We start from the raw sequence: 27,202 nt of genomic DNA, 5'->3' as shown, positions 1-27,202 counted from the left end.
TCGTGAGTGCGACTGGGGATGGAGCTGGGCCTCACTGCCAAGCCGACATTTTCATTTATCTTTACAGCACAGTGCTTTTGAGCAATTCCTGACTTTTTTGTTCAGATTTCCTGTTGGACAGTAAGCGTACCATTCCTCATTTCCTATCCTACACTTCCCAGTGTTTTGTAAACAGTTTTGCTGTTTCACCTAGAGGTAGCTGCAGTTCAGGGAGGAATGAAGAGGTGCCTGCCTGTTTGCAGGTCCTTTAAGTAAATCTGGAACCTCCTTGTCATCCACCAAGTCCTCCACTTCCCAGCTTGTAGTTTCATCTCTCTTTGCCTTTCTTCCAGAGCTGACCCAAGAAAGGCAGCTGCAGTTGTGCGAGCTGCCATTGGCTTCTCTGCTCCGCTGCAGAACTTCAGTAATGAACTATAGCTTGTCAGGGCAATCTGCATTTCCCTCCCTATGGCCTATACCTCGTAGGCCTATAAACTACTTTAATACTTGAGAAAGTCAATCTGTTAATCAGCAAAAGTAATAAGCCAACTTTTTTTCTCCTTCCCCTTTCAGGGCCCCAATTCTATACGGTCATAGGACTTAAACATAGAAAAAGACCTGCAGTGTAATCGAGTCTATCTCCTGTAGTGAGGGCTTGTTCTCTATTACAGGTTTTTATTGTTATGTCAGTCTGATTTCAAATGAGCTCTGCTGCATGATTTACACATTCTTTTGAAATATATTTAGCCTAACATCCCAACATCTAGAAGATTTTCCTGATACAGTTATCTCAATGTTTTCTCCAAAAATCAATCCAGTTTCTCTCAGTTAAACCTTTGCTCTCCTGCAGCATTGTTCATTCTACTGAAAAAAAACAATTCCATTTTCCTTTAAAGGGGCTAGGGGGACAGCCAGTTTGCTATTTGGCCTGGCTGTTTTCAGATCTCATTTCTCAACCCCACCCTTCCCCTTCTCTGAGGAGGAGGGGCGGTCTTCATATTTTCCCTTTAAGCTGAGCTATGAAAAACAACTGTTTGCCAAAATCTTTCACCTTGGCCATATACACTCACAGATGTTTTCTGCAGCATAAACAGAGCAGCAAAGAATGTCGGGGCACGGGGGAGGCGAGGTAGTTGGGCTGGGGGAGAGATCGTGCTGGAGAATTGCCGTCCCAGCCACTCGGCTGTAGTCTGCCTTGCAGAAGTGCACAAGAGCTGCTCCCACTGCTCAAAGAGCCAAGCCAGCTGTAAAATCATGCACAGCTTGATATAGCATGAGCATTCAGCCATGCAGTCTAAACATATGTAACGCACACGTCACTGTAACATGTGTGCGAATTAAGAATAGTGACAAATCTGGCTGGTAAGACTGAGTTCTCAGCTGTTCTTCAACCATTTCCCTGCCCCAGCTGAGACAGTGCTTGGGGCATTTGTCCATTCTGCTGTCTTATGAACCACACAAAATGTCCAGACAACTGTGAATTGGGTTCCAGTTCCTGGTTTTGAAGGTGAATGATTTGGAGGAAAGGAAAGCAGAAACCATTGGGACTGGGACCTTGTGTGAAAAGAGATGTTCTTCCTAAAAGAGCAACTGGTACTGCTGACTGAATGCAAGGCATAGCCATGAGTTCAGTAAGGTCCTGATGAGATTTTTGACAGCAGGAAATGGTGGCAATGATGTGGTTATTCAGCTAAGCTTCTGTGTTGTCTCAGAATACTGCTTTGGGCCAGCAGAAAAGTTTTTAGTGTAAACAGAGTCAGTTCTTGTTTAGGAGCGTTGAAAGCAAATTCATAACGATCAGTGTAAACCACTTGGTGCAGATGAAAGGGGTCAAGAATGTGGGCAATTTTTAAACAATTTGAGGCTTGGGAGGGAACCTTAAAATCTCTCCTATGGTCACATACGAATCACAAAGAACATATTGGTCATGTTTGTGTATATCCCAGAGGATCAATTTGTGAGCTGGTGCATATGCTGGTGGGTTGAGAGGCACCGAAACAAAGGGGACCATGGTTGGAAAGATTTGCATATTAAGGAAAAGAATGTGGAATGTATGTATTATGTGTAGTAAGAGCGTGGAACTAATGGCTTATGACAGGGATACAACTATGGAATTAATGTGTTTTGGCAGCCAGGCATTAATATGGAATGGACAGTTTTGGAGAAAGCAGAACAGGAGCACATAAGTAGTTGAAGTTAGTCCCTTGCATAGGAGCTGTATTGAGAGGTTTCTTGCACATGTATATGTGAGAGCAGACACAGTTTATCCTTATATCATTGTTAGGAAGTAGATAAAGATCTTTATTTGTATTTGTAGGGTGTGAGAAGCTTTTCCTCTCTGTTGAGTTGGCATGAAGAATCCTTTTGAGTGTATATCCTGCTGTTTTGTGTGGTTGTGATTTAACTGCTGTCATAGTTTCATTGTTTAGGGTTCTATTAAATACATTAGGCTTCTTTACAGAGAAACTGGAGATAAATATATTTAGGACTATCAAACATATGTACTGTACTGGAGATAAATATTTTGGAGATAATGATTGGGTATAGCAGAGCACAAGATCTACTGCCCTAAGTGCCCACAAACATTCTTGCCAGCTTAGAGCATAATGAAGTCGGTTCGTGCTTCATGGGGCTCCCAGGAAGCATCACTAGCACAAGTACCAGGGTTGTGTCAGCAAAAAGCTCCTGAGAAACAGCCCCCATTAAAAAATCATAGCATTTACCAAAATAATCTCAATCTCATTGAAACTTTTCTGTGCCTATGTAGGTTTTATGTTAAGACTGAGATTCTTACTACAGCATTTTCAGCTGCTCAATATCTATTCAAGCTAATAAATAAGAGAAAATAATATCCAAAAGGCTTTTTTGTGTCACAAGAGCACTGCAGGGGGCTAAGACCTTGTCTTTGCTGAAGCCTTGATTGCATAAGGGAATTGAGCAACATCACTGTTCTGTATCGCCACTTCATAAGCAGTATTTTGTAATATCTCTGCCATTCAGTCTCTGTTCAAAAGCAGACGTTAAACAAAGGTGTGAGAGGTCTCCACTCAAGCACTTAGTTTGCTCTGCACAAACCATTCCAACCACACCAGCCTCGGCAGGTTTTACCATCAATGGGCATTCACTCTACAGAGTCCTTCTAAAACCTTTCTTGTCAGCTCAGCACTGGGATCCATATGAGACTGAAGGTATCACAGAACTGCTGGTTAGAAGGGACCTCTGGAGGTCTCTAGTCCAACGTTCTGCTCAAAGCAGAACTGTTGCCAGCACTTGAATAGGTCAGCTGTGACTTTGTCTAGCCAAGTCATGAAAACATCCAAGGATGGAAATTGCACAACCTCTCTGGGTAACCCGTTCCAGTATTGTACTACTCTCCCACTAATTTTTTTTTTTTCTGTTGTTCAATGCAAACCATAATATAAGGTCCTGCGTATTCATTCTGGCATATCTTAAAGACTCAGACCTGGAATGAGATGTGCCTCATTCTTTGAAGTTCATATCCATCTCTCACCATCATAGTTCTGTTGCTTCACCATCAAGTTGCTGTGTTGCTACCACCAGTCCTTACAGCTACATGTCACATAGCAAACAGAGCTGAGGTACAGGCAACTAAAAACAGGAGCTGAAAGCTGACGAGCACTATCAAGACAGTAGCTTGTTCACTTGAACTATTTTTGCATCTACTGGTTGTAGAGTAACGTTACCCAAAAGAGTCACTCCAGAACCATGGATGCCATGTATAGCACAGATGATAGGCTTTTCTCTGGTTACTCTGCCTTAAGCCTAATGCCTTGTATTTGACCAAAGGAATTCCCAAGATGCTGTGATTTGAAGATGTCGAGAAATGGAGAACATGAGTGTACTTTCCTGTTGCATTACTTTAGCCTGGCAGCAGCCTTGCTGAGGAGCTGGTTGCAGTGTTGGGATGGGACTGCACTGAGATTGCTTGTGGCTGCTGTGAACCTTGGCTTGTAATTTTATGGCTTTGGGGGAGCATGTTAAACTTCAGTCGCTCCTCACTGTACAGAGTGGCACACAGCAGCACTACGTAGCCTTAGGTGTATACTACTAAGGGTTTGTAATATCTAACACAAGACCCAGTAATTAGTCTTTTTCATCCCTCTGATTACATATGCATACATTGATTAAAGTCACTCCTGTGCTGTCTCTTTTGTGTGAGGGAAGTTGTGGTGAAATTTCAAAAATATTTCCCTTGCAACTGTAGTTTCTTACTAGAAGGAAAGACTGCCTTGAGAGCTGATAATAGAAGTGTTTCTGCCTTCTTGTCACCTGTCCCACTCCCCTGCTAGAGACTCCAAAATGTCATCCTAAAATTTATGACGAATGAATCAGTTGTTTCTTTACTTCCTAAACAAAGTGTCCTTCCCACTTTCCTTTTTCTACCAGAAAGTTGTCTCCTTCTGTTTTCTTAGAAATAAGATCACTTGCCTTTCACAGCCAAAACTTATTTCTGAAGAAACAGCTTAAGAAACGTTGTCAAGATGATCCCTGCTTGAATCATCAGCACCGTTTCCTGCTTCACCCTCCACCCTCTCTGGAGCTCTCCCAGCCACATACCTGACCTGAACCTAATTAGTTGGTGAGAGTTAGAAAGTTTGCCGCCCGTGGTGTGGCTGTGGGCCAGGCAGGCAGAGTTCTCTGTGCCTGGTACTGTAATTGTTGGGAAATCTTGCTTGATGGACAGAAGGTTATTCTGTTGTTTGGGTGGTGGTGTGGGTTTTTTTTTTCAACAAAGGTCCTGGAAATGTGTAGGAACACATTTTGGAGCTCATAAATTTGAGTCTTTAGAGACAGAAGGAAGCCCATGTCTTTAACATTGCTGACAGACAAAGAGTATCTAGAGCAGTTTTACTTCCAAGAGTGTTTAAAACAACCTTAACACATTCTGTCCTGCTTTTTCAAAAGTCCTTATTATTATTTTGTGAGGTCTGTTTATGCCTCTTGTCTGAGTGACACAGTGGAGGCTTTGTTAGGTGAGAGGAGAAGTACATATCGTTAGAACAGTAGGACTTGCTTCTCTGCTTCTCTTTACCAAAACAAGGGACTAGTTTGCAACATCATGTCTTACCAACAGCCCTATTGAACAGTCCCACTGACTTCAAAGTTGCTTGTGCCCATAAGTATTATGGCTCCTAGGCTGAGATACATTCCTGGGAATCAAGAGTGGTCTGGAAGTATCCTCCTGCCTTCACTGGAGGTGTGGAATGGGCCATATGTCCTTCCACCATACTGTTACTACTGCTTTGCACAGAGGAGGAACAAAGCACAGCCTCATGGTATGGGCCATTTAATGTGAAACTTGTTCAACTGTACTTTTTCCTCCCCTCTACTAATGGCCCTGTAAATTTTCCAAGGAATGTACTACTGAACAATAAATGTGTCCATTTGTTTGCTTGGATATTGTAGTGCTGTAATCTTCTCTCCCTCCTGAATCATCAGTTTCAATATCCATCAACATTTTTGTTGGGGAATGAAGTACTCTGAAAGCAAATGCCTAACAGGCACTGGAGAGTGTGAATAACTAACATTAAAACCATTATATCAGTGGCTTTTATTCCATTGTCTATGTATCCATCAGGGTCCAGTGACTGCTGAGGAATCTGCACAAGATAACTGAAAACAGCAAAAACATTTTCAGGAGACAAATTCATAACGTAGCCGTCAGCCACTCCTTTGGAAAATGGCTGCTGTTCTGGGTAATATCTGCAAATGGGCAGAGACCTGAACAGCAGGGAAGAAATGATCAGGTGTAGATCACTATTGTGTATCCAACCTCAGGGTGCTAGGGGTGTTTGGGAATCGTTCCCATCTGATAGCAATTTAGGCACCGTTATAAATGAGTTGTTTCTGTCAAGGTCCTTGAGAATGGATGGCTGCATCACAAAAAACAGCTTTACGTTTTGGATTAAATGGATTGATGATGGTAATCCCAACAGAAAAAGAATAAGAGGAGAACTGTAATGGGAGCTCAGCAAGCCTCTCTGCTCTGGAATTGTTCCACTGGTTGGGGGAGTGCTGGGAGCGGACTGAACGGGTCCTGAGCTTCCTGCATAAAAACTGCATTCAACTTTATTTTTTATCAACATTAGGTTTTTGTAAAAACAAAGGCTGCAAAAGTTAGTTGGTTTAAAAGGCCTCCAGTTCTAGAAATGTGCTCCTACCTTTTCTGTTCTCTTTGGAAATTATTCTTTATCCAGCGTAAAAAAAATTCATGGACAAATTCTGCCTTCAAGATCTGTAAACCTGATCAGTGTCTTAAAACCCCTGGAAGCAATGGCTTTGTTTATCTCCAGAAGTCCAAGAATAAGCTGATTTTGCTATTTTTAATCTATCCGGAAATATGCAAAGAAGAGAGCTTAATTGCAAACAGACCAAACCTTATATAGGAAACGGGTGCGTCCCTTGGGGGCACCTAAAAAGTGAATGTCTGAAATTAAATTCATACATTCTTCTCCCTTGCTCCCTGAAGCACGTACTCTTCTAATGAAAGAGAACGCTGTATGCAAGCATCATATCCCAGTAGTTTCCTTTCATTATAACACTCTGGCTATCTTCATATTCAATTAACAGATGTTTCCCAGCATGTATGAGCTCAAGGTGACTAGTTGTATGTGTCTGTAATGAAATCATTAAAGAGGACAGAGAAAAATTAGAAAAATAATGGCTCCATTACGAAGATCTTAATTTGGTTACCAGAGAAAAATGAAGCAGGAGCATTGTGATTCCAAGATCTCACCCACACTTTTCTCAGGAGAACGCTACCACACCGAGCCAACAAACATCAGTAAAACTTTTTATCGTGAACATAGCTCCCATCACCTGCCCTGTGATTCTGAAATCAAATTGTATCCTATGGTTGGTAACATACATCCTAAGGTGGACTGGACATGGTTAGCTAAACTAACAATCTCCCCACCCAGGAAAAAAAGGAACAGCATTGGTTTTGTACAGTCAGAGAAGCAGGCTCTGACTGGCAGTGCCATTTTACTGTTGGCTCTTCTACTACTCATCGTACAACCATTGAACACATCATATGTGTTACTCTCTTTGGATGTGCCCTACAGTGCGTCGTGAAGCTTGGCTGGAGCACTGGACCAAAGCTGCACTCCTGCAGGTTTGGAAGGAAGCTCACCCCAGAACTCCTCAGGCATCTGTACTGATGCCCATCTATTACCAGAGCGTGCTTTGCTGTACTCCTACAAGCTGAAATGGCTCAGCTGGGCTCCCTCAGGTACTCTAAGGCCACCCGAAGAGCATACCATGCTGCTCCTGTGCGTTGCATACTTGCCATCAGCACGGAAGCCTTTGCCATGCCCCACGCTATCAGTAGGCACTGCCATGCTCTTTGGGCCACGGCATCTCCTGAATCCAAATCCTGGCCTCCGGATTTTGTGGTCTGATAGCCGTAACGGTCTGGGTAACATCCTAAATGCTGAGTGGCCTGCTGGCAAGAGCGCACACAGGGGACCCAAGATCTGTAGATTTATTGCTTGTAAACCAAAAAGTATATTAAAAAAAGAAGAGATAAAAATAGATGGGGAGCTTGGGGACCGGAAAGGCAGCCAGTGGAGATTAGGTTGACTCATCCAGTTTGTTTTATTGTAGCACAGTTCCAATAACGGCTGTATTATTTCAGCTTATGTGCAGTGAGCAGACATTTGTTTTGCATCGAAGCTTTTTCACATAAATGTGCTCCATTTTTCATTTCTCCTTGCATTTCCCAGTGTTTCAGCTGGCAATTACGCAGGGGAGAGGTGGTGGCTCCAAAGGAATATTAGCCAACTTCTCAGCTGGTACAAATCAGCAACACCCCCTGGTCTTTAATAGAGCTATGCAGCTTTATACCAGTTGAATCTGCCCCAACTTTTCTTTTAAAACATGTCCCACCTTATAAAGAGCTGTGTTTTCTTCAGTGATGGATTCTGAAAATAATGAAAAGTGCTGGGCCGACTGCCTCACAGAGCATGTACAGCGTGCATCTTGGCAGGCTCAGCTTTCTGGTGTGTGGCTGTCTTCAGTCCGGGGGACTTTTTGCCGGAGAGCAGTAAGAGCCCGTCACACGCTGTCTGCTGGACCTGGGCTGTGGTCTGCCGGCCTGCACAAAATCTGCACGCGGGTCGTCCTACATGCTAGCTCGGTGCCTCCCAGCATTTCTAGCCCCACTTCACTTCAATTCATTAAAATTTTTCTGTGTCTGCGTGTAAGAAAATATGTGGAATGTGTGTCAGGCTTCATTAGCTGCTCGCAGCTTGCTTCACGGCTTGAAAAGTGCTGCCCTGCCAACTTGGGCTGCAGTCAGAGGCAGAAGAGTTCATTAGAAATGGGTCTGGAAACAACCACAGGGAAGGAGAAGAGCTGTTTACCTGAAGCGATACGAAATCGGGTGGATCCATGTCTACATTAGAGGCTGCGCATTTGTTCCGAGATGGTAGTGCTTTGCAGCTCCAAAGGTGCAGGCAGGCTGAGGGAACGCTTTGGGTTCTCTGCAGCTTTTTAGAAAAGCCTGTGTAAAGGTGGTTTCTTGGGACAGAACCTGGTGAACAGGTGGGTCACTTCTGGCCCATGTTCCTGTGCATCTTACTATCAACTCTCAAGCAAGCCAACCTCTGCCATATGGACTATGCAGCTGTATATTTTTACTGGGATTTTGCTAATGTTTTACTTGAGATGTTTATTTGCATGTTGCCTTCATTTCTCTACACAAATTACACAGGGTAAGTGGCGTGGACTATAAAGCTGTGTTAACTAGAAAAAGTGCCTTTATCTCTTCCCTGTGTTTTGTTTTTTTAGCTGCAGGGAGATGGGAGGGAGAATCTGCTAAAATGTGATTTGAATTCATCAGTCTTCTATCTTATTGTAGAAACTGTATGGTCACAGGCTTCCCCATGGCCATCTTGTGAGTGGTGTGTACAGTTTGTAGCCCACCCCTAGCAATCCAGTTTTGACATTCAGACAGCTATATAACCAAAAAGAAGGTCCAAGCTGATCCACAATCAATTTCTACATGTGCATATGAATAAAGTTACAAGTACCTTGTTATCATCAACTATTTTCTACAACACAAAAAAAATAGCTCAACTGTTTTTTCATTTTTTTTTTCATAAACTTGTCAAGCTCACCGAGCGCTGATGACAGTCACTTACAGGAATAAATGGTGAGGTAACAAGAGCGTTGTGTAGGATTGAGGTAAATTTGGGTCTGAAATAAATGAAGACCTCCATAAGAGGTAGAGTTAGGAAATAAGTGTGTGGGAAAATTGGAGTGAGAAGGCAGCAGGGAAAAGGAAGCCACAGTACAAATTAAAGATTGCAAGTAACAGGGCCGGGTGCCAGGAGTCTCAGAAAAGAAAAGAAAAAATATCCTTGATTAGCTAAACTGTTTGCTTTGCTATATAAAAACTGACCTCCTTGAGGAGCCCTGAGCCCTGGCCTCCTGGGTGTCTGAGTACGTGCGGGCAAGCCACTGCCATGCCAATGGCAACACAAATACTTCAGCAGGAATATTCTGCCCCACGGATTTCCAGTCAGGCCAGGTGCAAATGCTTCATCTGGCAGCAGCTCTGCCTACCTTAAGCCAACAGCGCCTTACGTTTTATCCAGCCTGGCAATACACACTTTCCCTTTTTCCCCCAATCACTGCAATAATCCCGGTTCCATTAGCTACGTGTGAATGTCTGTGTTGAAGGGAACCGCTGTCTCTCTGAGCATGACTTTGCAGGGGGCAGATGAGGGGCAGAGCCAGCATGACAAAAGCCCACTCCTCCAGCCAAGCTCAGCACGGCCGCAGGAGGGACAGAAGGGCTTTTCCTCTGTGCTGAGGTCTCCACAGACCCAGGTCTGGCTACAGCAGCCAGTGGGGCAAATCTGCTTCCCCCAGCCCCTCTGGAAACAGAGCTCTGTCTGCTCTCCTCAGGAGTCCCCATTCCCCAGGGAATATCTCCAGCCACCTGCCCCAGGGGCTCTGCCTTGCACAACAGATGCTCTAGCACAGAGAGCCTCAAGGAAAACCAGAGACCAGGCTTGACAGTCACCATCTTAATGCAAATATGGTCATTAACATCATCATTTGCGTTAGCCACTGCTATTAATAATGTTTTCCTTCTTCTCATCCATTCATGATGGCATCGCTGACTTGAACCATCCCTGCGGAGGGGGGAATTCTAGAGCTATGGGGAATGTGCTTGAGCACCTAACACTTGGTGGGTGTGCTTCTAGTGCCTGCTGATATGTCTGAACACAAGTTGTTCTGTCCCAGACACACGTGAAAGAGGATCCATCACAGCCAGAGCTGCTTGGAGAGCACAGACAGGGATAGTTATATGTGGAAACATCAGCTCAAACCTTTTGTCAGCAATTCCCTCACTTTTACTTGCATAACTGTTACTTGCTCTCTTAAACACCCCTCTTCCTCCACTCCAAATCTGCAAAAATCTACTATGTACAATTTAAGTAACATAAAGACCCAAAGAGAAGAGCAGTTTTTTAACAGCAGAGGATGGAAGAATTGCAGGACTTCTTTGTAACGGAACAAGATTGAAACAAGCAATGTTTAACATTTGTAAAAACTTCTAGAGCTGAACTTCTCTAAACCCCTCTGTTACAACCCCAGTTTTACAGATGGAGCAACAAAGAGGTGGTTGTATGCACAAGGCCTCTAGAAGGCCTGTAGACATAGAGCTCAGTTCCTGGAGTGGGAATCTATATTCAAGTTTGGGACTATACCTCACTGTCAAAAGCTGTTATCACATGGGTATCGAATTGCAGGGTTTCTTCTATAAACCAAAGCTTCTAATCTATGCTGAATCATTTGTTGGGGCAGAGAATGTCCTTTCTGGCCTTTAAAATGCACAGGGCTGTAGGGAGTACAAAACATGCCCGTATTAAACTGTTCTAGCTGTCTTTGTTTGAGTATATTAATAAAGATGAGGAAGGTCAGATGGAGGCAGTTTGCCTTGAGTGCAAGGCTGCTGAACATTTGAGACTTGCTGTGCTTACAGGTGTATTCCAGCATCCTCTCTGAGGAAGAAAACAGATTTTAAACCCAGGCAAAATCAAGCAAGCTTAACTCAGGAATGTGAGAGCACAATATCAGAGGGATGTCACTAAAAAAAGAAGAAACAGTGACAGCTACTTTCTGTTCATACTGCACTGTTCATCCAGGAATATCAAAAGTCTTCCAAAATGCCAATGAACTCTCAGTTCACCCCTTTGGATGGCTGAGTGCTACTGTCTGCATGTTACAGATGAAGAAAGAAAGGCACAAGAGGCTGTGCAGCCATTGCGTAACACAGTGGCATTAGATTTTGGGTGAAGCTGCCTTGTGCAGTCAACACACGCCTGATTTAGACATCATGTGATGTCTAGTTTCGGTAGTATTGTCCATGGCCAAAGGTGGTCCAGGGCTTCTGGTCTCCTTTTTTACCTACTAGGCAACACAGTCATTTTAGTCCTTTGTACAGGGTTCAACAAAAGGGGAGAGCAAGTTACCAAATTGTTCCTGATTTGAGGCTTCTCAATTTGAAGAATCTGCAACTGTTGATGTATGGGTTGGTTGGTTGTGCTGATGAAGTGAGATGTTCCAGAGGCAGGAGAGCATCAGAGTAGAAGGTGAAGGCAGGCAGGAGTCCGAAGGAGGAGACGAGGAGACTGTCATGCGCCAGAACACAGTGCCTAGGACATGCTACTTAAAAGTACACCCAGTATTCAAAACCATGCTAATGCCGCCAAAATGCAAGCAGCCCCTTATTAACTGGGGAGAGAGAAATGGAACATGAATAGTTTCTGAGCATGAGCAAGCTGCACGCACAGGAACAATTTCCACTGCTAGCTTTTAATTCTGCTGGCTTTTTTGAAAGAATCTGCCTCCTATTCCAGCACAATCAGAATGAAGGCATGGGATTGCAGTATGATTGGCATAGCAAAAATAGGAAAACAACAATATGAAATGGGAGTCTGTCACATAAGTAGAGTGTATTAAACTGATTCCATACAGTATTTTCATCCCCAAGTGTTTGAGAAGTTTGTGTATAAATGAATTACTTCCCTGTGGCTCAAATGTAGCCACCTCTGTGCTGAAATGCAGTTGTCCTTGTTGTGCATCCAGTGCTTAAGCTGCTTGTGAAAGATTTGCTTTATTATGCATCTGGTTTCATCCGGCTGTTCATAATAAAATGAAGGCTTTGCAGCACCTGATTCAGATTCACAGACTGGAAAGGGCAGTTATTAATGCCAGAGGTCCTAAAATCACTGAGTTTTCCAAATCAAAATTCAGAAAGGGTATGTTAATATGCAACTGCAAACAGTTACAACCAATCACATAAACGTTGCTTGTTGAATCCTGAGGACCTGGCAGCATTGCTTGCATCTCCAGAGCTGGAAAATCGCTGCTACAGTTGTTGGAGTAGCATTTTGTTACGTGTTTGCTGTGTCCTGGACTCTGTTTCTTTACTATTCTTCCACACCCCCATGACTGAAGGGGAACCCTTGGAGATGACAAGGAGTTGAAATACTGCAGGAATGAAAAGAATTTCATTTTTCTGTCAAGCAAAATGTCAGTAGTTAGCATATTTCCTTCACATGTTCCACCTTAGTATATCAGACCTAAAACCAGATCACAGCATAATTCCACACTTTTGCTCAGTGATTACCAACTTCTTTTGATACTATTTCCTACCATCTCATTCGATTAGGAATAGTGGGAACTAGAGTGGTAGAGCCAAATCTGTACTATACTGAGGATGCCTTGCATTTAGTTATTCCTACTACCTTGTTAGAGCTTATTTACCTTAGCAGGTACAGTATGTGTAGTAACAATAAACTTGATACACCCGGCCATCTTCTTACTTCTAGGATCTTATAGTAAGGTTACCTCAGGAAAGTAGAAATAACAATCAAGAGAGGGTATACAATTTCTCATACATTTATTCATACTTTATCTGAAGTCAGGAACAAGGCTGAGAATATTCTGTGATGGTCTCATATACTTTCTGCTGGATCTCATCCCCACCATAAGCAAAATTTTTAAGCAAATCATCACCTACAAAATCTAGCTCTGGACTTTGCATCATTGCATTTTCATCAAATGCTCTAGGGATTAAGTTTGAACCTGCCAAATCCCTCATAATCTGCAAATCATAAATTTGTAACTGGAAAAAAACCTTTGTGTTCATGAGGAGAGGGGGGTTGCCAGGCCATTTTGGCAATTGCAGCAAGTGGCTTATGGTCAGTTTTCTAACACAGGCTTCTCTTAAAAAAAAAAAAAAAAAAAAAAAAAAGACAGGAAACCTTTTACGTTTATGGGCAAATGCCAAATCCTTCTTCTCTGTTTGAACGCCCTGACACTCAGCTTTTTTACTGTTCATTGCACAGAAATTACTGACCTGCAGATCTGAGCATATAGCTGCAAGAGGATTAGCCCAGTTCTCTTCTGGGGACAGCTCTGTCTCACGTGTGCTGCTAAGATACCTCGGGGCTGCATCCTTTTCCAGTTTCTGGAATTGTTAAGATTTGTAGTCAAAGTCTACTGGATGTCTTTGTACAGCAGTGCCCTGGGGTTGTCAGGTCACGCAGCCAGGTCATACACCCATCTCCTGGGGCTTCCATTCCAACAAGTCCTTGTGCCTTCTGCTTCTGCATGCAACCCAGCTCCTCTGTAACCTTGCTGCACACATTGCTATGACATGTCTCTCACCAGCGTTTTATATCTGTTGCAAAAAATTAGCATTTTTGCCTTTCTAACCCTGCTTTGTTTCTTCTCAGGGCAGCTCTGAAGCCTTTTACTGTTATTCTGTTGTTTTTCTCTTTTCTTTTCTTTTTTTTTTTTCTTGCTGATCTTAACATCATCTGATCTGTGTAAATGCTGAAAACTTGGTCCATTATCAAACATCTGCTGTATTTTTGGAGAAATGTCTCAAGTTTGGTGAAGCAATCCAAATCACCAGAAATTGTGATTCTCAACTTGCACAAAATGCGTGCTCTGTTTTTTAAGGGTTTCTGCCAGACCCTGCTGACACATGAAGCATAAGAAAATATTTGGCATCAGCCACTTCCCCAGAGGTTTTTCCTCTTGTAGGTAGTGGAAAATGATCCCTCTGTACACATGTATTCAATTCTTTTAGGTCTATTCATAAGCGAAGGTTTCATCTCTTTTTTTAGTATACCCATTCTGATGGTTTCGCTATGCAGTTTGTGGTAATGAATATATTCACCTCCTTTTTTAGCCTCTGCTTCAGGGCACAGGGAACCATGCCAGGGCTGTAGGTTGTGGAGCAGCCCTCAAACTGTTTTTCAATGACTTGATCCCCCAGCTCTCCAAAGAGAAAGGCCTCTTGAGAAAGCAAAAGACTGGCTCCCTCTTCTCTTACATTATTTTTGAGTCTGTCGCTTACCTAGCTGCTGACTTTCCAACCTCCTCACAGGAATGAACTTAATGCTGTTAGTCCAGGGTTTTACCAGTTTCCACTGAGGCACAGCTGGTGCTCACACTGCTGCTGGCAACGCAGGCTCATGCTCCAGTAAGCGCCTGAGGGCCAAGAAATGTCACTGCCTTACCGGGCACTGGGAGCCCTTCATACTTCAGACCCTGACCCCCCTGTGCCCCTTTATACCTCAAACACCTCCCTGTGCCCCTTCATACCTCAGATACCTCCCTGTGCCCCTTCATACCTCAGATACCTCCCTGAGCCCCCAGCCCCTCTCCACAGGGCTCAGTACTGCAGCCCTTCAGGGTGTGCGTCTCGTGGTGGCACCCTCCAAAGAACAACAGGACAGACCCTGCTTGCTTGGGTTCCCTACCCAGGCATATGCCAATGCCCCCAGTTACTGAGAGGGCACTTGGGGTTTGTTGCACTGAGCGACAGGGGGAAGGGCCTGCCCTGAAACTGAGCACGTGGTTCCTCTTCACACCAAGTTCAGGGGAGGTTCAGCTCCCAGCCCAGCTTTGGTTACCGGGGAGGCTCAGCGAAGCAGAGCTATAAAGCAGGCCAAATGCAAACATTTGAAGCTCTGTGGCCCCTTGCAAGGGAACTATGCTGTGTCAAATCTCAACAGCTCACACTTACAGCCATGTCATCATGGAGCATGAGCACACAACTGTTGTTAGAAGAGAGCGAGTGAGAAAAAAATAATAAAAAGAGAAAATGCAAGAGGCTTAGGAGGCCCCTGGTTTCCTTAATGGAATTAGCCCTTCCTTTATGAATTCCAGGGCTAGATGCTGTAAATGTGATTCACATACTCCCTCCCCTCACCAAAGCAGAAAGATCTGCTAGACACATGTTCGGAGTGGAGCAGGGGAAGATATGACGTGACTCGAGAGCCTGGAAGGCTAAAAGGAGTAGATGGGGGAGAGCTCTGCAGCCCTTGATCTTTGTAAGATTTACTGCCTTTGCCTCTTGCAAAGATCTTTTTTTCCTGGAAAATTGCTAGCTTCTAGCAATTTAAAAAAAAAAAAAATTGGCTGGGGCAGTAAACAAGATCTTTGAAGGGGGAAGGAAGCCAAGAGAAAGTCAGGCCCATTAGTCACGCAGCTGCATTTCCTGTCACAAAGGACCCCAGTTGAGTAATCACTCAAAATATGCTTATTATTTTTTCCTATTTTATTTCAACTTTCAGCCTGCCAATACCTACTGTAAGAAAAAAATTAAAACAAGAAAAAGAAAAAAAATCTTTTAGCCTCAGAAGGGAAAACAATGTAGAAAGAGACATTGATTTACATTATTTTTCCTTTTCTTTAATTTTCATAGCCTAAAAACACTTCAGTCATATGAGACAAATGCATGTAGCGTAGAGTGGGTCTGAGGCAGTCCTGGTGTTTTCAGGGCACATAATTTCAGCATGAGTGTGAGTGTCAAAGTTGCTACTCTCCACATCCAGCTGCTACCATTAATTCATTGTACAACCTTGACTGAGTCATGAAATGATTTATCTGCAATTTATTTTGGCCATATGAAAGGTAAAGATGGTAATAGCTTCTGCATAATTGTTTTGTCAAGCTTCATTAATAATGCTTATAAGTAACATTGAGTCTTCTGATGAAAGCTTTGTCCACTGTCCGAAGGAAAATCGAGTGAGGATTGAAAAGATGTAGACTTGTAATTTAAAGCAGAACGTTCTTATGAATGTATTTAAATGTATAAATGTACATATATATTATTTTTTATAAGATGTGAAAATAGGAACAAGGTTGTGAAATAGAAGAAGGAAAATCTTGCTGACGCTCTCTCTCTTGAGACACTCAAGGCAGAAGAATAGAGCAGACGTGTCATAGGGAACAACCCCTTTTGCAGTGTTGGAATAGAGCACGTCACAGACTGACTATACCACTTCCCCATCTCTAGATCTTGGATTAAAAGATGCTGTCTCTGGTCAACCTGGTACCAGCTTCAAAAAGAAGCCACAGATACATGAAGAAAGCAAAGCTGAAAAAATACCGTTTTTCCAGATTGCTGCAAAGAAAATACCTCTTTTACCAACAAACACAACTCCAGAATACCAAATTCCACATTTTATTTACTCAAAAGTAATGAGTGTGGTGACCAGGCCACCTATAAAGAATGACCATAAGCAAGCATCAGGGCAGCTGACAGTTTGTAGCCTACATTCCTGATTGGGGTACCTGACTGTATGGCTGTATGAAAATGATTACAAAGGAATAAATTCCTTTTTGTATTGCTGTATAAGTAGACAGTAGGTGATTGCAGTTTATGGTACATAATAACATGACTTCAAATACTGCACAAAAAATGAAGCTTACATTTGCATGTAAGTGACTAGTAATGTCATGTAATTCTCTAATTTGCACACATTTGATACCACAGATGTGCAACGTTTTTAAAACCACAGCTTATGAGCAGATGTGATTTACCCAGCAATGTAAATCACAGCTTCCTAACGCTAGTTAAAGGGTGCAAACACAAACAAATGTGAGACTTACACAATTTGGTTTAAGAGAGATTTTGAAATGCTGTTTGCATATATTTTGTAAAGCAATTCAAAATAATCATATGTGCTTATTTACACTGAATGGAAAAGTAAGACTCTTGTGAGTCATGATCCAAATATGAAAAGTTCTGCTCCAAATTATGTTTCTAAAGTTCATCCTTTGTCTTTCCAAATGGCAGGCAGGGCGAGCTGTGCTCCTCCATGGGCACACAAGTGTACACTGCCTGGTTTGTGGTCAGAGCTAACACCAAGCCATGGGGGTGGTCTGCTGCTCTCACACCAGATGACTTTCACTGCTACATATCCCAGACTACTGGATCCCCACATCATCTAACATTCTGTGCGACAGCCATAGTTTTGTCCCTAAAACGGTCTCTGCTGCCATGTGGGCTTATAAATCCATTTCCAGTGATTATTGGTATCCTCGGAGTTTAGAAATTATATACTGGTAAGTATGAATGAGTGGAAATAATTAGTTTACAAGAGCAACAAAAACTTTGAACATTTCCTTTTATGAGTACCACTGTATGTTATATTTCCTATACTATGGTTATAGGTATGTATAAATCACACTAGCATCTGATATATCAGATTCTGTAATAAATAGCTACCTATAGAATTAATTATACCTGACCAGTATTTGGGTAGCAACCAATAGTTATTTATTTACCTGCCTGTTTATCTTAGGATATGTATGGCTCTATAGTATCTGGGTATCTCCAAACCTCTGAACTTTTGATGTACTTGTTCTCTCCACACAGGCCTGATGTAGATTAGTACAATTAGCTCTGTATACGTGTGCCAGTAAAGTCCTAAGATGAATGACTAACCCAGAATAGCCTCAGAAGTGTATGACTTCTTGATTCACCTGCTGGATGCAAAGAACTTCTCTCTTGCATAGATGGGAAGCTGAGTCATAAAGAAATAGTTACGTGCCCATAAGCACATAGATAGCAACAGAGAAGGAATCAGCTCATCGTATACAGAGCTTCAGTCCCTGGCTGTGTGTATTAAATTACTCTCTCCTGTCTTCAGTGAACTGATCATATCTGGTAAAATTGCCAGCAGTTGTTGCTCGTTGCAGTGTGGTACTTCTGTGATGTGCATGGAGGGGACCTAGAAAATAATTGCTTATTAAGCTACATTAAACAGCAAACAGGGCAGTTGCTTAGTACATTGACAACTGAACTTGTCAGCCTTTCTACTGAACTGCTGAATGAATTTGGGCAATTCCTTCACATCCATATACTGGCATTGATCTAATTTAATATAGGGATAACACACTTGGAGCTCCAGGCACAAAAATTGCTGTATAGTCCTGCTCCAATTCTCATTTAAGACAGTGGAATGAGAATGCAAAGGGAAGGTACAGGGAAAATAGTATTTTTTTTTCCAATTAATTGAATGAAGCTTCTGTGGGACAATTCAAAAATCTCCCTTCTGAAACAAGCATGGCTGGTAAGAAAATTTTAGCATCAAGTTGCATGTTGTCAGAGGACATGTTGATGCAGGGCTGTTGTGCTAGGGATGGTGCAGGCTTTGCAGCTGTGATTTAGGGCTTCTGCACCCCTCAGCCCATGGATAGGCCTGTTGTAGAGGGGCTTCTGGTCTGTGTAGACTCAGACCTCAGGGCTGAATGGAGCTTGCATTGGGGCCAGGGAAAATGCAAGTAGAACCGAGGTGTGGGGGCTGCTACTGCTGGCTGTAGTATCTTAACATGTGTTTAGATGCTGAAACAGAGTCCTCTGGGTCTGCCTCAGAGCTATTTTCTTCTCCTCCAATACAGCATAGGATTGTGGAACTGAGCTACATGTAGCCGATTAACTTCACTTTCAGAGCAAAACTGACTATGAAAGAGTTAACCTGACTAATGGCAACACTTCAGTAAGAGTGAGGGAGGTGGAACTCAAGTCCCAAGTCTTAATAAAATGCAGGTGTTTTATTGTTAGGTTAAGAACTCCTAGTCTAAGACTCCAGCAAGCATTTAAAAACAAGGAAAAAATGTGCTGTTGAATAAGAAACTTGGAAAGGCAACAACGGGCCGTGCTAGGCATTTATGGAGAGTGCAGCATTCACTGGCTAAGGCCTACCATAAAGTTCACAGAGGGAAAACAAAACACATAAACATTACATGAACGACACCTCTCACAACATGCATCTGGCCTCCGATGTATTACACCTGGGACTAACTTCTGACATTTTCCTTTCCACCATCCTGGCTTTGCTCTTACTGCCCCCCTACAGAGTATTTCTACAAACGCTCTCCAACTCTTCCTCCTCCTCGTTTCCTGGTCTGTTTGTGGAACCTATGGGGTGACAGGCAGCATGGGCATCACACTCAGCTACTCTTGCAAATGCTTTTTCTGTCAGGGATGGGATTTTTTTTTTTTTTTTTTAAAGAGCAAATGATTACTATTGTAGAGCTAGCTAGTTAAAAGAAGTTGTAAAGAAATCACTTATCACTGTGTTCTCTTTCCTTTTTCCTCCTTATCCCAAGGAAGCAGAAAATTTTGGGGAGCATTTTTCAGTAAACTACACCAAGTTTCAGTCACAAAGTTGAGAGATTGCCCTGAACTTTGAGCTCTAGCTTTAAGTTCTCCATGTGTTTGGAGAACAGTAATAGTTATGACTTAGTAAAGGGAAGTAGAAAATGATGAACCAGTGAAATCTGAATGTACTTATAGTGGCTCAAGGCCTAAGACAGACAGGTGAGATACTAGCAATACTAAGTGAAAGAACAGAAATGACATACAGAAAACTCTAAGAGAATAAAAATGAAACTGATGGAGCTGTTGAGCTTATAAACATGAGTACGTGCGAGCTCTCATTTACATGGAGCAGAGCTCTTAGGACAGCCTGAGCAAATAATTCAGAAAACCAAAGAACAAAAATCAAAACCCTCTGTAATCACAGCCGGAAACCCAGAAACCCAAACAAGCCCACGCTGTGTGCCCTGAGTGCACCACTGCACTGCGTCCTTGCTGCAGTGGCTGTACTGGGCCCTCTGTACCGGTGGGCAGGAATGGGGGCATCAGGCAGGCACGGCACAGGTGAAGAAGGAAGGTGAAGTGCAGATCCAACCTCTTCTTCACACACCTTTAAGAATTACCCTTCTTGACTCCCAGCCATCATCGAAAACAGGTGTATTTAAAAAGAAGCTTCTTGTTAAGATGCAATGGAAATGCAGACTGCAGTTTAACAGGGAGCCCAAGAGTAGAAATCTTCATTAAGAGTATCCCAGAAATCCTTGTAGGAATCTTTGTGTTGGCCTGCTTGTGCATGGTCTCATGGGGACCATCAAGCAAGAGAAGTCTCTGTCAGCATCTGCTAGCTGCTTCTAATTTTAGATCTTTCCCGGCCTTTTCCTTTCCTCCTTTGCTTGGTGAGACTGCTTTTCATCCCACTCCTACTCTCCTTTGCAGCTGCTGGTTCCTGTTACTGTCTTGTGTCAGCAGTTCTCAATCTTCTCAGACAACCCCGCTGTTGTTTGTGCTGTGCTACGTGAGGGAAACAGCCCATGCTTTCTGTTCCCTCCTGAAAAGTCACCACACCTCAAGCTCCAGCAAAGCTAGGCAAGCCCCTGTTCAGCACAAACCCTGGCCAAATCCAGCACATCAGATTGCAACAACTGGCAGTGCCTCTGGTCTCAGTGCAGGGAAATATCCAAGATCAAAGCTAGAAGCCTGGCTTATTTTTTCTGTCATCAAATTGGCCTTTTTTTTTTTTTTTTGTCTTTCTTTCTTTCCAGTCTTACAGTTATTGTTATCTTTTCTGATGTGTGTTATCTCTGTGAGTCACTGAGAAATAGTGGATAGATTTGCAATAATATATGTACAGCCAGACCAAAGTGTTTTCGAATTAGCTTGTCTCAACTTTGAAATAATAATGATGTCAGTCGCTGAAATATTCAAGACAAATACTTTATACTAGTACTAAGTATTAGAAATAATTGCTAGCCTTTAGGTCTCGTTTCAGGAGTTGGACTCAATGATGGTTGTGGGTCCCTTCCAACTCAAGATATCCTATGATTCTATGATTACCCTTGCAGAACCTGTCAAATCATCCATATGATGCAAAATAGAGCAACATTATCCTCTAAATAGAGCAACATTATTCCTGTGCTGTAAAATTGTCTTGTATTTGACTTAAAGAACTGACTGATGATCTTAGCATCCTGTTTCTTATTCCTCTGTCTTTGCATGTTAAAAGTTCCCCTTCCAAATTTCATTTCCCTTGTGTATAGTTATTTTAAATGCCTGAAAAGAAAAAAAAAAATCCTTTACAGCTTTCTTCTTTACATATAAAATGCTGTAGTTAACTACTTGTAAAAGAAACAAAGATCCCCGTTCGAGAGAATAATAAATTGGTAACTCATTACAGGGGAAGTGGGGAGGAGGGTGACAAGACCGAGATTTTGCCAGTAACATAGAGAACTGAAAAGATTAAACTCAGAATATTGGGAAAAAAAAAAAAAAAAAGCAAAACCTTTGCTTTTCTGCTGCCCTACCTATAGCAACTTTTTGGGTGTATTTCAAGAAATGGTTATTTTTAACCTTATTCTCCTTTTTTTTTTTTAAGTGATGTAAAGAATGTTTACCCTATTTTTTATTTATTTATTTAAATTTCTTGTAGCCTGGCCTAAAGGGTTTCAGCCTTGTACCTTTCACAGGTGACCTGGAGCTCTTTTGCTGGGTGTGAAAATGCCTGAAGAGCTTATGTGTAGAGCAATGGCCTTCGTTTCACGTCAGGTTAGAAATGAGTTCAAGGGACAGCAGTGCAAATGCCCCCACCCATGGCAGGGCTCAGAAGGGATAGGTACAAGCCAGTAAAAGCTGTTTGCTTTCCCTTTCCCTTGCATTACTGTGGGATACTTGCAAACATTTAATTAAAGCTATTGTATGCATGCTTAACTGGGAGCTATCTGTGGTTCCTTGAAACCATTACACAGGAGCACCAAAGAAAATACAAGGGAGTCACTGAAGGAAAATACAAATGAATTAGAAAAGCATAGCAACCGAAGAATACATTTCCCATAATACAACAGTCAAAGGTCATGAGGCCACAGATGCTCAGTTGCTCATGCATATCTTCTATTCTCTCCACTTGCATGCCTGCTCCGGAGAGGGCAAAGATTTAATGAGGATGGGGCTAGCTTTAGCAGTTCTCACCCTTCCTCACACCCCACATCTGAAAGAGCATTGAAAGCCTCTTTGAAGATGGAATAGACGCACATTGAACTGTCCCAGTGCACACACACAATCTGGGGTTTTCTCATCAGGTACAAAAATACAAGGTGACCGTTCTCTTCCGGCTTTCCAGAATACGAACAAAGCTGCTGAATCAAAGACTTATTGAATTTAGGCTGGAAAGGAGTTTCTCCACTGCATCTGTCTTTTCAATCTGCAGTAGCTGCCCTTCTCAGAGTCAAACAGTTTCTATTAGTCAGGTCGTTTTTCCTCAGTCCTTATGAAAAAATCCTGTTCAGTCAAAACAGCGTACTATTTACAGGAAGCTTGGCAGGGTCAAAAAGTGACTGCAAAACCAATCTCTTGTTAAAACACATACATTATCTGCTCTGATGTACATACTATTAGAGCTCAGCAATCTCTGATTTGATATCAGGACCTTGAAGGTGATTTCAGAGTCAGATTTGTTAAACTTGGCGACGTTATGCGTGTTATCATATGTCATTAGCAGAGCTAACTTAGTCGCTCCAAGTCCCACTTAATCTATCCAGCTCACTACCCACAGCTTCTGACCTACTTAGTCACTTCCTGTCTTTGATTTTCACCTTAAAGCCTCTTTTCTGTGTTGGCCAGTGACTGCCATTTAATCTTAATCAAACTTCCTTGGGCTTCCATTACTGTCAAGCACAACTCCTCACGCTGTACTGCGCACCCTTCTGAGTGCAAGAATGTTGATTTGCAGCCAACAGTCTACCTCTTCTCTTGTGCTCTAAGTTCATCTTTGCTTTGTTTTTCTTCCTGTATGAGTCACTCCTTCCCCTCTTTGAGACATCGTGCCACGCTTTGTTCCCCCTCCCTCCTCAGTGATGGAGAAGCCACCATATCCACTGCTTCTGTAGAGACCTGGTACATGTACATCGTCGTGTCCACACAGCTACCACGTGCAGGTTGAGAAAAATTGCTGAAAACTAAGAAATGGAGTTGGCCACAGGCTGCTACAGAACATCAGTTTTTTTAACATGAGAACATTTGATGGCAATAGCAACTGTGTGTAACCCATAGGAGAGGTGTGCAGTCTCTCCTCACGCGTGTGCTCTCTCCCAGCTCTTTTTTCAATATAAGCACTTTTCCTTTTTCCTCTTCCTACTTCTGTGCTCATCAGCCTGTACTCGTACTCTTGATTTTCTGTTGTTGATGTTAGCATGCAGGGGCTATAAGATCATTCACCGAGGGCAGCAGCCTAGTCCTCCTAATAAGCAGAAAATACCACGCATATTGGAAGGAGGAATTAGCTACAGGCCGTTCTCATTAAGCCTCTCCTTCAACTTATCTCAGCTCAAATTGTATTTTTGAACTGCAGTCACTATACGGCATTGTAAGCTGAAAACAAGCACTTGAGCCCTTTCCAGCGAGGCTTTGAGTGGCCCTGATAGGAGGCATGGAGGAGAGATAAGCAGTGCATTGAAGTTGCAGTATCGCTGTCGCTGAGGGCAAGGAGTGAATGGAAACATACCCTCCCTCTGGCACTGCCTTGCTCCGGCCAGGGGGAGAGGATCAGGCCGAGCAGCTCCAGTTCACACGCGGCAGGAGTCAGCGGCCTCTCAGCTGATGACAGATTAGACTCGGGGCCTGCTTAGTGGGAACACTGCGATTAGACCTCAGCAGCATCTGTCTCCAGCACTGAAGGAATTACTGCTGCAGGCTGCGATTTTCTCAGCAAGCTGTAATTATACCAGGAACCTCATTCCTGCCATTTTTCTTGACAACTTGAGTGCAAAAAAAAATGCGGGTGGGTGAGCAGAAATTGCGAAAGGAGCGGGAGAGAGACACCTGCTTATTTTCGTTCAGCTCATTTCACTCACTTTCCCTGGGTTTCTGAGATGCGTACGAACCACAGCCTGTTCTTCCTCAAAGGTCAGTGCCGAGGTTTAACTCCCAGCAGCTGTCCTGCCACCCACCCACGCTGACAGGACACGTCCTCTCCATGCTCTTAGGCAACACGGCACCAGGACCAAGTGAGGGTGCTTGCAGGAGACACCCAGCAAGCCCAGCCCTGGCAGTGCCCCTCGGCCCCCTCCCAGGGGAGCAGCGGTGAGGGGGCCAGGCCCTGGTCACCCGCGACCGAGAAGGTGCAGCCTGGGCAGAAGTGGGGATGTTGGAGATTGGGCAGGGTGGGTTTGAACCTGGAAAATGAGTTTGAACCACAAAGGCCGTGCCTAGACTAGGACCTAAGTCTCTGAAAGGTGTTGGGTTGTATGTGGTAGCTCTCTGTTTTAAAAGATGAACAGTTCCCAGTAACACCTGGTGAGTTTTGCCAAAATAATGATGTCAAAAACGAGCAGGACTTCTTTGTAAGATTTCTCTACTAGTAAAACACTTTCTTTTGTGTACTTGTAACTCCATACAAGCTTGATTGCCATTACTCTTTTCTTTGCTCAGAATATAAGGAAAACAGATATTTTTTCAGATTAAATCTAGAAGAGGAGGGCAGAAATAATGTATGTATTCCTTTCTTAACTTTCCTCAGGGCTTTAATGTGACTGACATACTTTGAAGGCAAGAGTGTCTTATCTGCGTTAAGCAATTTTACATCCAGGCTGTACTCATCTGGAAGAAAGCAGAATTGTTCCCTACCAGCACCCCGTCCCTCCATCCAGCAGCGTGTCGGGCAGGACAGCCAGGGGCGAGAGCGTGGCAGCAGCACCGCGGCCCCGGGGCTGGCAGCCCCAGCAGGCAGCATGCTGGCACGCAGATCGCCCGGCTCCAGAGCCAAATGTCTTCAGATACTGGTGGGAAAGACACACATCTGGAGTCGTCTGGAGCTGGCAAGAAAAGCTGTAGAGAAAGAGGAGAGAAAGGGAAGGTTGGAAAGAAAATGGAAAGAACGCTCCTTACACATTTTGCTTTCTTTTCCATCTGCTTGTGCGATGTTGCTGTGAGCTATTAAACAGCTGCAGGGCTCTGCCCCAGAAGGGGCTGTTTCAGCAGTGATGGAGAATGAATCCTGCAGCAGAGTGCTCTGGGAGCCCCCTAGAACGAGTGGGGTGGTAGAAATGTTCCTCTGATTCACTATCACGCTAAATACCCTTGGGACCAGGGCACCTGGGGCAGCAGCCAGAGGCACTGTTGCAGCTCCCGAAGCCTCTGGCAGGTGCTGAGTGCTCCTGACCCATCCCTGGCGCAGTTGGTGAGTCCCCTCTTCTCCTCTGCCTCCCAGGCAGAACATAAGCCTTGCCTGCCAAGCCTCCGGCACTGGTTCTGAAATTGAAGGCGAGCGCATTGCTCAAGCAAAAGGTGTTTGCTGACTGCAAGACTTTGTAGCTTGGGGAGATAAGGGCGGTGGAGGAGGACTGGGAGCAGGAGGAGTGGGCATACTGTGACTGCCAAGGGCTGAGCAAGAGAGCTTTTTTTTTGCATCCATTCAGACGCTCAGCTATTTCCTGCTTGGTTCCTGCAGTCAGCATGCTCCACCTGCTTTTACTTAACCATTTCCTGTTTACCGCTTCCAAAACCTTTCTGGTGCGATCACTACGCTGCCAGTAGACTTCTATCTTCACAGTCCTTTTTGGACAGGCTTCACGACATTTTTTTCTTTCCCTCTTCTCTGTACAGACCGTTCAGACTGAGGCATTGAGGGGGTGGGGGGTGCGTGTATGTGTGTATGCATGTGTGTGTGCATTTCTTGGGGCCAAATTCAGTCATCACACAAGTCTGTAGTTTTGTCAGGAAAGCATTTGCTTGCTTGCTCATTCTTTCTCTCTCCATATGCCTGTTTTTCTTATCCTACTGCTTGCTGCTTTTTGCAGACTTATCAAAGCAAAAGGCAGTAGCACCGAAGGCAGGTTTCACTTTCTGTTGCATAGAGGGCTCTAGATATTTAGAAGAAAGACTCTTCCCATCACTTTCAAGAGTTAACAACTCTCCCACAAACAAGGGATTTATTTCCTGGATAGCTTGCCTAAGCTTCAAATTATTTTCTAGTTTTGAAAGAGACCGATTTCTTCTGGTTTGCTGTTCAGTTTCTCAGATGTGTAAGGCAAGGTATGAGGAGCAGGAAGGATCAGACAAAGAAAAATTAATCCCTTTGCTAGTGTAGATGGCTCCCACAAGTCCCCATCCCACACTCAGTCACGTCTTACAGAAATCGCTAGAAAAACATGCATGCTTCAAGTCTAGTCTCCTTAGCCATAGTATAGATAACACTGCAGCCAAGACTGAAATCAAATTTATTTGTCAGTGCTTTTGCTGTTTGTTTACTTTCTGTGTTTCTCTTCTGGAGCAGTGAAAATAGATTCTTCAGTTTCCTCTCTGGTTCTCATGCTCTTGCACAGCACTGCAATGTTTGGGTTGCGGTGAGCACTGCAGGGGAATGTTCCCTTCTTAAAATAAATCATGGAAACATTTCTGTTGGAATCAGGGCTTGTAAAAGTTTATTTATTTTTCAATAAGAAGAATGTCGGGCCAGCTTTGACCTGACACTGTATCCCTTGAAAAGGATCAGGCCTGTGATGCACGTTGGTGTATATACACAGCGTATCTCTGCATGTACACACGCAGTATACATGCCAGTGGTACTCGTATAACTGAGCGCTGAAATCATCCTCCAAGAATGCTTGACATGTTGTCCCAGCCTGCATCAGACAGATCTCACAATTCCTTCGCTCACCCTGTTAGTGTAAGCTGGTGGTGCTTCGGCTGCAGGCTTCCCAGGAGAAGGCAGGGGGCTGGGAGCATAGGCTGGTGGTGTCTCCGAGCTGCTCCACACTGCTGGGATTTACGTGGATGGGATCACGCTCCCTCACAGTTCTGAACATTTTAAGAAGAACACCAGCCCCCTGTTTCAGCAGTAGCATAAATATATACAGTAGCACACCTGTATGTGCTGGGAGGAATGGTCTGGACATCAGTGATGTCAGCCATCTGCTGCAGGCATCGTGCAGCTTAAATCAAAGTTTGCTAAAGTTGCCTTCAAGCTGTCTGAGAGCAGCTTTGGAATTTTCTTTTTAATTAGGAAAGGAAGCAGTTGTTTTCTGCACAGAAGTGTCTTTCAGATTGGCCCCAATATGTAGAACGGTTACT

At 43.5% G+C, this 27,202-nt stretch overlaps 1 protein-coding gene across 8 annotated transcripts in view; it reads left to right on the top strand.

Moving 5' to 3' along the window:
- The window catches only part of RAD51B (RAD51 paralog B), a 458,335-nt gene that overhangs the window by 381,954 nt on the left and 49,179 nt on the right, over positions 1-27,202 (top strand). Inside the window, exon 14 of one of the 8 annotated variants that reach the window (XR_014317664.1) lies at positions 24,651-24,986. The exons of the other annotated variants lie outside the window; for them this stretch is intronic. The gene's annotated coding sequence lies outside the window, so the exon portion shown is untranslated. The remainder of the gene's footprint in view (positions 1-24,650; positions 24,987-27,202) is intronic. 8 annotated transcript variants of the gene reach the window in all.

This window comes from Aythya marila, assembly GCF_965140915.1.
Source record: "Aythya marila genome assembly, chromosome: 5".
NCBI classification, from domain to species: Eukaryota; Metazoa; Chordata; class Aves; order Anseriformes; family Anatidae; genus Aythya; species Aythya marila.
This window is presented reverse-complemented; position numbering and strand designations above follow the sequence as displayed.